At 35.8% G+C, this 11,458-nt stretch overlaps 1 non-coding gene across 1 annotated transcript; it reads right to left on the reverse strand.

Annotated features, from left to right (window-relative positions):
* Window positions 1–8,765: 8,765 nt before the first annotated feature.
* LOC121229765 (small nucleolar RNA R71) lies at window positions 8,766–8,872 on the reverse strand. Its single transcript, XR_005927720.1, has one exon. It is a non-coding gene; the product is annotated as a small nucleolar RNA R71 (small nucleolar RNA).
* Between the last annotated feature and the right edge of the window lie 2,586 nt (window positions 8,873–11,458).

Below are 11,458 nucleotides of genomic sequence, written 5' to 3' on the forward strand. Positions count from 1 at the left end.
CCATTTAAAATCTCGATGGATACAAGGGTAGTACACACAGTGTTCAAAACTGTAATCTGTCAATTCATATTCGAGAATGCTCATATGAGCACATAAATAGAAAGCTCTCTCTCGAGCCATATAATAGGAAGCTCATGTGAGCCATGTAACAGGAAGCTTATCCGACCTGTATAACGGGAAGCTCATAAGAGCCATAATTAGGAAGCTCATGCGAGCCAATAACGGGTAACTCTGAAGAGCCATTAATTAGAAAGCTCTGGATAGCCATATATCTGGAAGTTCAAGCAAGCTAATATCGGGAAGCTCCAGAGAGCCATTAATCAGAAAGCTCCGAATAACCATATATCGGGAAGTTTAAGCGAGCCACTATTGGGAAGCTCTGGAGAGCCATTAATCAGAAAGCTCACAAAGAACCTTTAATTAGGAAGCTCACGAAGAGCCATATATTGGGATGCTCATAAGACCTGTAGTGTGTCTAAAACATATGCAGAATCATAACCAATCAAGATGCTCCGAAGAACTATTAACGGGAAGCTCGCAAGAACCATATAACGGGAAGCTCGAGAGGACCATATATCGGGATGATCATGAGAGCTAATAACGGGATGCTCTTTCGAGCTATGGTGTGTCCGCAACATATGCAGGACCACAACCAATTCGGGAACCTTGTATCCATCGAATTTCATTTTTTCAAACGGAACTTAATACTTGTCGGGCATTATCAGATATGTAACCAATTTTCATACATGTAAATTATATAATACACATACATAACATTCAATTAAACAAATAATTTTACAATTTAGTTACACGAACTTACCTCGACAATATTCGTGTACACAAAATCTACTAATCTGACACTTTTTCTTTTCCACGATCTAACTCCGTATTTGGTCTATTCGGATCTATATGAATGAATTTATCATTAATTTAATACATTTCATACTCAATTCAATCCAATTCACATCTTAGGCAAAATTACCATTTTACCCCTATACTTTTGATTAATTACTATTTCGTCCTTAGGCTCGAAAAATGAAATTCATGCAATTTAATCCTTATTCCAATCCTAGCCGATTTTTACATACAACATTAGCAATCATGTATTTCATAAAATTTATAAATTTTCCATGAATTTTACATCTTTTCAATTTAGTCCCTAAATCATAATTTCATCAAAATTCTCTTTACAAAAGTTGTTTATCTCTAAACAACCTTTCATTTTCTACAATAAAACTTCATAATTCATGCATACTCATCCATGGAAAAACCTAGTACTTTGATAACTTTGCAAATTAATCCCCGAGATAGCTAGATTAAGCTATTATGATCTTGAAAATATAAAAATTACTAAAAACGGGACAATAATTCATACCTAATTAAGGAAAAATAGTTTGCTTGAACTCTCCATCCATAACTAGGGTTTCCATGTCTTTAATTTTAGGAAAGATGATAAAATGATGATATTTTATGTTATTTTATTATTTATCATCTCTTAATTTCCAATTTAGTCCTTTTTTTAATTTAATTTTCCATGGATGACTAAGCATACTTATCTAATAACTCCTCTTAATGGTATATTTTCCATATAAGGACATACAATTTTGAATTTCATAGCTATTTGATACTTACAGCTACTAGAACTCAACTTTTGCATTTTATACAATTTGGTCCATTCCATCTAAATAGACATGTAGCCAATAAAATTTCTCTACGAAGTTTTCATACGATATTTCAATTATAATGCAGATCATAAAATAATATTAAAAAATTTTCTTCCGGACTCGAATTTGTGGTCTCAAAACCACTATTTTGATTTCAATAAAAACGGGCTATTACAAAGATGGTTCAAATTATGAATATTAATACATAATATAATTAATTTGTAACACCCAAAATTTTATAAATATGCTTCCGTAATTATTTGGTACAAGTGTGTATCTGCTTCAGTGGTTAAGTGTTCTGGGTATGTGTGAGAGGTCCTAAGTTCAAGCCCTAGCTTAGGAAAAATTTTGGTTTTTATTTGAATAAGGCCTTGCCTTTGGTTAGTAGACTTATAAGTATTTGTTTATTAAAATATGCAAGAATGGGCCTGCTGGTCTGGTGATAAGTGGAGTGTGGGTGTGAGGGAGGTCTTGGGTTCGAGTCTGAGCGGAGGCATTAATTTTGCTACTAATGCCGTGGGAGTGTTTGAGTTGGTTTGGGACACTGAGTAGTTGCAATAGATATGGTTTAGTGGGAGAGAAATAAGGGATTTGAGAGTGATCCAAACATTCTGCTCTCCCTCGCTGCTGAAATTCCTCTACAAATTTTCTCTGTATCCACATTCTTCTTTTTCTTCTTCTTTTCTTCCAGCCGAAATTCCCCCTTTTGCTACTATTTTCCTTCTTTTTGTGATTGATTTTTGGCCCTTTTACATCTTCGTTGCTTATCTCTGCGTTTGGCGTGAATTCGGTAAGTGTAGGGGTGCATTTTGTTTCGTTTTTATGAATGATGTGTTGTTAAGAGGTTGTTTCTATTTAGGGGACGATCAATGTGCTGTGGACTGCTAAATGACGCTCTAAGTCAGTGATGAGATGTCATTGTTTGTTAAGAGGTAAGGTCGTCATTAACTTTCGGGATTTGTTTGACCTTAGTAACTCGGTTTAAGTGACTAACTAAGTGACGTACTATTCGATATTAGGTTCTGGAGTGCTCGTGGTTGCGTTAGCTTTGAAACAATACTAGGTGTGTACCCCGACTATGTAGAAAATGAGAATCGAAAAAAGCCGAAAAGAATTCTGTCGACACCACACGGGTGTGTGGTCGCCCGTGTGGTAGGTCGTGTGGAAGTACATGGGCGTATGGTCGATGAACCAGGCCGTGCGCACGTGACACGAGCGTGATGGACATGGCCGTGTGAAGGCTGGCGAGGTCACGTACGAGACACGGGCTTGACCAATTGGGCCGTGTGGGCCACACGGGCATGTGGGCCCAAACGAGTGAACCACACGGGCGTGTGAGAATTTGGGCTAGGCCATGTGGCCAATTTGGACAGTGTGGGCCACACGGGTAGGCCATATGGACGTGTGAGCCCATTTTTCTAAAATGTTCTGTAAGGTTGCACGGGTCGCCCAAGTCGACTGTGACCTGTCGAAGGGTCGGTCAGCAACACTTAGACCCCTGTTCTGTGATATGATATTGTGATGTATGTGTTACCATGTTACACCTAGCATGTATTTCTATACTATGTTGAATATAAATGTATGATCTGTTTATTTGCATTATAACATGCCATATTGTATGATGCATCACATCGGGGTGGGTTTGATGAAGAGAAGGAAGTATTTGAAGGCTTCATAAGCCGTTATCTAGCAGCTAAGCTGTGTATTTATGATATGTGCCGCATTACGGTACTTAATGGTGTGTAGGGTTGGATGGGAAGATTTTATCCCCATATTTGGTGTGCAGGGATGGGTGGGTCAATTTTATCCTCACATGGTGTGTTGGGTTGGACGGAGTTGGTGTGCAGGGTTGGTGTGCATGTTCTGTTATTCTGATCTGTTATGCATGCTATATCTGAGATGGGCTAAGGCCTTAAGTTTGTATCTAATTCTATTTCTGAGTGGGCCAAGGCCCACACCGATTCTGTAAAAAGGGTTTAGGCCCGAGTTATGACCATATTCTGATATCTGTCTATATGCATGTACACTTTGAGTTTGTGAAAACTCACATTTAATTGTTTTATCTGTTCAGGTAATCCCTAGCAGTAGGTGGATCGGTACAGTCGAGGACTCGATGGTGACCACGCTCACATACATTTGGTTTACAAACTTACTACTTTTGTTTTATTCATTATTTTGGGAATATTTTGATGTAATTTTGGACTTGAACTTTTGGTTTTAATTTGGGTTTTCGAACTACGAACATGGATTATAAGCTACAACATCCAAGTATGGTTTTCCTAAAACAAACTAAGAGTTTCCGTAATAAATAATAAATTGGTTTCAAAAGATTCCATGATAAAGAAAAGTTTTCCAACAATTTGACTATTACACGATATCGACTACGAAAAAGATAACAATTTGAATGATTTTCCTGATTCGAAATGTTTTCTAAGAAAACACTCCCATGTGACATTGCCGGATTCGGCCATAATGTCTAGGCCGGGTCTGGGGTGTTACATAATTTTAATTTTATCCATTTTATTTTGGGTTAAATAATTATTATTAATTATATTATGGAAATGAGACAAAGTTATGCTAATACGAAAGACGGATCCAATCGAGTAATCGGGCTGCACAAAACCATCCAACATCTGACCCAATCAGCTCAAAATAGCTGATTTACTGACTTGAAAATCAGCCCGTGAAGTTTCCTTGAAATCGCATTCAAACCCCTCCACTTTCTGTGCTTTTAAAGAATTGCCCCAAGCTAAATATAGCAAAGTTTGAAACATTCAAACTTTGCTACATGTGTGGCCAGCCATGGGATTATATGACTGCTATTTTTTGCTATTTTTAGTAGCCAATCCCACCTATGAATACCCCCTTCACCTATTCATTCAACACACCATTCATCTCCCACATATCTCTCTCTTTCACTCACTTTCTCTTCTTTGTTTCCCATTTTTCACTTCTTTTTTCCTTTGATGATTTCCTTTTTGGAAAAGAGTCTTTCAACCACCTTGGTTAGCTGCATTAAAGTGCTTATGGAAGCCTCAATTCAACATGAATGAACGGAGAAGGAGAGGAGCAAATTAGTCTGGCTTCAGAGAAACACCAGATTTGATTCTAGTTTCCTATCCTTTAACTTTCCTTGTTGTTGTTATGAACATGTCTATGAATATTTGTTACGTTATTAATCTAAATTTAATTAAAGTGGATTAAATTTAATTCGTGTTAGGTTGATTGCATTTCGTCTACTTAAGTCATTAAAATCATGTTTGTGTTGTCACCCTATAGGTTGGTTTCTGGGAAAGCATGTCATTTGCCCTTGGAGTTAGAACATAAAGCTTACTGGGCTCTCCAACAACTCAACTTGGATCTTAGGCTTGCTAAAGAAAAATGGATGCTTCAACTCAACGAGTTAGAAGAGTTTCGAATGTTCTCATACGAGAATGCCAAACTGTTCAAGGAAAAGCCTTAAAAGATGGCATGACAAGTACATTAGAGTTCGAGAATTTGAAGCAAGTCAACAAGTCTTAATATTCAAGTCCAGATTAAGGTTCTTTCCAGGTAAGTTAAAATCACGTTGGTGCGGTCCATTTACTATTCACCAAGTTTTTCCATATGGAGTTGTCGAACATAAAGGTAAGGGAGATAAAATTGAGCGGGATAAAGTCTTGTTCATTTTATTAGATACTTAATTTTTCTCGTTTCCTTTTAAATAAATGGTTTAGGGTAAATTGTTTGGATTAGTATGTTAAAATAAATTCTATCTAGGAGATTGGAACTTAAGCGGGACTGCTTGTGACCCCTCCAATCTTTCTTGGGAATTGATTTAACCATATCTTTTAAGAAATTATTCTCTAAATGGAAAAATAAATTTTTAGTTTTTCAAATAAAAGGATCAATTTTGATCCAAGTTTTAATTGCAACTCAATTTTCAAAATTTCTTTAAGTCTAGGTACTTAATTGAATTATTTGCAAAATTTGGTTGTTCTTTTTGTAAATATTGAAATTAGCTGTCTTTTTTTGTAAATATCTTTAAAAATAGCTAAAATAAAATTTTTTAATCTAATTTTTAATAAATAAGATGACAATAACTAATATATAATTATATTTATTAAAATGTATCTTAATTATTATAAACTTTGTATAGAATTAGAATTAGTTTAAACTTTATCTTATTTCAATTAAGAGTTTTTATTTCAATAAGTAAAGTAATAGGAAATAATATTTTAATATACATCATATTAATTAATAATTATTATTAATTTATATGGAATTAGTACTTAGAATATTTTATTATTAATTTATTCCAAGAATTTCAATTAAATTCCTTCCTACATTCATATTAAATTCTACCAACCTTCTCCACCATTCACATCACCTTAACCAATTTTCTCATACACCCTTTCCACCAATGGCCTCAGCATCCAAACCCACCTAGTGCCGCAACTCCTAACGACCACCAGCAACACTGCCCAACAACTTCCATTTGGCAAGCAATTGCACACGCCCACCACGTGCACTTGGTGCACCTGTCGCTCAACCAGGCCTCGAATGCTGTTCCCTCAAAGCACCTGCCAGCACGCATAGTTGTAAACTGAAAAATATATAGGATTTTTCCTATATAATTCGTCACCTTTTTACTTAAATTTGTTGTTAAAACCAAGTAATTGCTTAATAAATTATTGAAATATATGAAAATATAAAATTGGGACATTGAAATTATTAAAATGTAATTTTATGCTTTATTATATAGTTTTCATGCAGAAAATGGCTTATTTTATATTAATTTGAGCATATTATATTTTCAAACTATAAAGTGGGCCATGCATGGTTAAATTAAATAATAAAATTTAAGTTATTTTTAATAATTTATTTTAATATGTTTCATTAATAAATTGGGTTTTAATTAATTAAGTAAATTGATTAATTAAAGTGGTTAAATTACATTATTTGGTCCTCTAAATTATCTACTATTGCTGGACAGGTCTGAGAGCTTTATGTTGATTGCAAAACCATCCAAATAAAGGACCAAGTCAATCCAAAATTTAGCTGCATGTGGATGTTCATAAATCAATTTTGGTTTAATTACACAATGTCCTTAAAGAGTTGAAGAAATCGGAGATTTACCCGAAGATTTGCAATTAACCGAGTCCTGATCCTGATGATGTTGTGGCACTTAAATCAAGCAAAAATCAGCCACATTTCCACAAATCATGGTCAGCCACCCTTGGATGAATTTGCAAAAGATGGACACTCCTATTTTTAGCAAACTAGCTCTCTTGCCTCACCTATGAATAAGACCCCATTTCTCAGTTTCCTAATCATCCCTCATCCCTCATCCCTCAATCATCCCTACTCATTCATCATTCTCTCCTCTCTCAACTCTCTTAGCCCTCTCACGTATAATCATCTTTGCATAAATATTTTTAGCAAATTAGCCTTTTAAGGAGCCCTTGCTTGGCCAGCTCGGAGAGCCATCAATAAAGGAGCAAAGCCAAGGAACAAAGGAGCTCTCGTCAGTCAGAGCCTTGGGTGCAACCACTTTGAATTGGGTTTAATCTTTCTTTTCTTTAACTTAATTCAAGAATGTTTGTTGTGTTTACTATTCTTGTTTACAGCAATGATAGCTTAATTTTATTTAAGCTAGGATGATTATTTTGATTTAATAATATTTATTTGATTCATGCTTATAATGTTTGTGCCTTAATCGATCATGTTTTCAATTAAAATTAAGTCTGTATTTCGTTCATACGTGATTGAAAGGCACCTGAATTAGCTGAGTGATCCTAACCAGACGACGGCTAATGGATACATAATTGAAATGTGCATGCTCAATTTAGATCCTAACCCGATTAAATTATAGGTTACATAACAACCCTAACCAAGCTCTGTTATCTGCATAGTTTTTATTTTTGTGTGATTAAACTATTTCAAACCTAACATGTCCCTGTTACCTCGCACGAATAGTAAGAAACCCTTAGTAAATAAGGATCAGTAAAATGCGTATTTACTAAGTAAAGGATTCCGAAAGGACCTAATATGGTCTCCAAACTCATGAAAGATCGAGTTGCTATGGAATGTTATTTCGAATATTGATAAGCATGTTGATAATAATTTGAGTTTAATTAAAGTAATTGTCCTAGCTTATTTTTGTTATAATTATTTCTTATTGTGTTAATTCTGCTAAAATCTATTTCATTCATATAGTTGCATGTTAGGATAAATCACATCAGGGATTATTGCATTTAGTTTAATATATTTTAATCATCACTTCTCAATTATATTGTTTTTATTTATCAAATTGTTAATATAATTTTACAAATTGACTTTGAACAAATACAATCCCTATGGAGATGATAACTCGATACTTACTTTTTACTTGATAACGACTGTGCACATTTGCACAAACCTGAGCGTTACAAGTTTTTGGCGCCGTTGTCGGGGATTGTCAACTGTTGCCATATTCATTTTTCTGTGAAATTATTTATTTTCAATTTGGTTATTTCTAACATTACTAACTTATTCTTCTTAATTTTGTGATTTTCTTTTCAGGTGTTTATGAGCATAGGTCAAATTATCGATTTACTCCTAGTAGACCCTAAAATTGAGTGAACTTTTAGACAAAGAAGACGTGAACAAATAGCTCAAAGACAAGTCGAGATGGACCTTTGAAATTAGAATCAAGACCAAGGTAATGAAGCCGATCATGTATGAAATCCCATCCTCATTACCGATGATAGGGATCGATACATCAGACAATATGCTGTGCCGCTTTTCAATGAGTTAAATCCAGGAATTAGAAGGCCAGATATAAAGGCAACCCAATTCAAATTGAAGCCAGTGATGTTTCAAATGCTACAAACGGTGGGCCAATTTAGTGGTATGCCCACAGAAGATCCACGTCTCCACCTTCGATTGTTTATGGAGGTAAGTGATTCATTCAAGATAGCTAGTGTGACTGAAGACGCACTGAGGTTAAAGTTGTTTCTGTACTCGTTGCGAGATCGAGCATGAGCATGGCTCAATTCATTGCCACTAAGTTCCATATCTACATGGAAAGTATTAGTAGAGAAATTTTTGGTAAAGTATTTCCCGCCTAGCAAGAACGCTAAGCTGAGGATCGAGATCACAACTTTCCAACAATTGGATGATGAGTCTTTGTATGAGGCTTGGGAGCGATTTAAGGAGTTACTTCGTAAGTTTCCTCATAATGGGATTCCTCATTATATCTAGTTGGAGACATTCTATAATGGTATCAATGCACATACAAGATTAATGGTAGATGCTTTTGCTAATGGTGCAATTTTGTCTAAGTCTTATAATGAGGCTTATGAGATCATCGAGAGGATCGAAAGTAATAACTATCGATGGCCAACAAATCAAACAGCTTCATGAAGACGAGTAGCTGGAGTTCATGAAGTTGATGCTCTCACTTCATTATCAGCTCAGGTATTGTCTATTTCCTCTATGTTAAAGTAGTTTTCCGCTAATAGTGCAAATAATTTTGCAGCTCAACCACCAAGTCTATTTGAAGTAGTTTCCTGTGTGTACTGTGGGGAAGGTCATTCTTTCAAGAATTGCCCATTGAATCTTGAGTCAGTGTACTATATGGGGATCCAACATCAAAATAGGAGTGGACAAGGACCCCAGTCCAACTTCTATAATCCTTCATGGCGTAATCATACCAACTTTTCCTGGAGCAACCAAGGAAATGGACCAAACAACAAATTTATGCAGCATAGACCTAACCAATCTCAAGGGTTTAATCAGCAAGCTCCAAAACTAGCCCAAGTTGAGGCATCAAATAGTTTGGAGAACTTGTTGAAAGTGTATATGGAAAAGAATGACGCTTTGATCCAGAACCAAGCAACAACAGTGAAAAATTTGGAAAACCAAATGGGCCAGTTAGCTACGGAGCTTCGTAATAGATCGCAAGGAGCATTGCTGAGCAGTACTGAGAATCCAAGAAACTTGGGTAAAGAACATATCAAGGCAGTGGCATTACGAAGTGGTAAAATTGTAGAACCCTGATTGATTGATGTCGAAGACGAGATTATTGAAAAGGAGGAAAGTCAACCAGCTATTGAAATTCCTACACCAAAGGAATCAGAATCTGCAAAGGCTGACAAGGTAAATCCTAACTTAGTGAATTCAGATACTTTAACATCTTCTTTGGATGCAGATTTACCTAGTCAGAAGAGTTGTCCAGTTCAACTGAAAGTTCCATTATCTCTATATCCGCAAAGATTGTAGCAACACAAGCAGAAACAAGAGGTGCAATTTAAGAAGTTTCTGGATGTTTTGAAGCAATTACACATCAATATTCCATTGGTGGAGGCTTTTGAGCAAATGCCGAATTATGTGAAGTTTATGAAGGATGTACTATCCAAGAAAAAATGACTGATTGAGTATGAGACTGTCACCTTGATAAAAGAGTGCAGTGCGTTCTGGCAGAACAAATTGCCATCGAAATTGAAGGATCCAGAAAGCTCTAAGATACCTTGTAACATTGGTGAATCTTACTGTGGTAAAGCTTTGTGTGACTTAGGAGCAAGTATCAACTTGATGCCTAAGTCTATTTTCAAGATGTTAGGGATAGGAGAAGTAAGACCTACAACTGTGACGCTCCAACTGGCGGATCGATCCTTAGCATACCCCAAAGGAAAGATCGAAGATGTTTTGGTAAGAGTCGATAAATTTATTTTTCCTGTTGATTTCATTATTCTAGATTTTGAAGCAGATAAGGAAGTGCCAATTATCTTTGGGAGACCTTTCCTAGCCACGAGAAGAACGTTAATTGATGTGTAGAAAGGCGAACTCACTATGCGAGTTCAAGATGATCAGGTAACTTTTAACATTCTTAAAGCGATGAAATTTCCCGATCCGACAGAAGAATGTTTAGTTATGGAAGAGTTAGAAACCTTGATTTCTATAGAAAGTAATTTTGAAGAAGATCTATTGGAGAAAGCTTTAGGGTTTGACCCTTTGGAGGATGAAGACAACGAAGAAAACGTGGTTCTGGTGGAAGCCAATCCGAGAAATTTTATTCAATTCACACGGTTTGAACCGTTGGAGTTGGAAGTCAGAGAATTTGTGCAACCCAAATTATCAATCGAAGAACCACTTACACTTGAACTAAAGGTACTTCCTTCCCATTTGAAATACGTTTATTTAGGTGACTGTTCCACTTTGCCTGTGATTGTTTCAGTAGAGCTGACAAAAGATCAAGATAAACATCTAATTGTTGTTCTAAAAAAAATTAAGAAAGCAATTGGTTGGACCATAACTTATATTTGAGGTATAAGCCCTTCAATTTGCATGCACAAAATTATTCTAGAGGAAGGTGAAAAAGCTCGAATTGATGGGCAAATGAGGCATCCTATTATGAAGGAAGTTGTGAGAAAGGAAGTGACCAAATGGTTAGATGCAGGAATCATCTATCCTATTTCAGATAGTTCGTGAGTAAGTCCGGTACAGTGTGTGCCGAAGAAAGGTGAAATTAAAATTGTTGAGAATGAGCATAACGAATTGATCCCAACAAGAACTGTTACTGGTTGGAGAATTTGTGTTGACTATAGAAAGCTAAATAAAGCCACTTGGAAGGACCATTTTCCATTGCCTTTTATAGATCAGATGTTAGATTGACTGGAAGGTAATGAATTCTATTATTTTTGAGATTGTTATTCGGGATATAACCAAATAGTTGTAGCCTTGGAAGACCAACATAAAACAACCTTTACTTGTCCGTACGGTACGTTTACTTTTAGGCGCATGCCTTTTGGTTTATGCAATGCACCTGCAAC

The sequence above is a fragment of the Gossypium hirsutum genome, chromosome A05 (assembly GCF_007990345.1).
Source record: "Gossypium hirsutum isolate 1008001.06 chromosome A05, Gossypium_hirsutum_v2.1, whole genome shotgun sequence".
NCBI classification, from domain to species: Eukaryota; Viridiplantae; Streptophyta; class Magnoliopsida; order Malvales; family Malvaceae; genus Gossypium; species Gossypium hirsutum.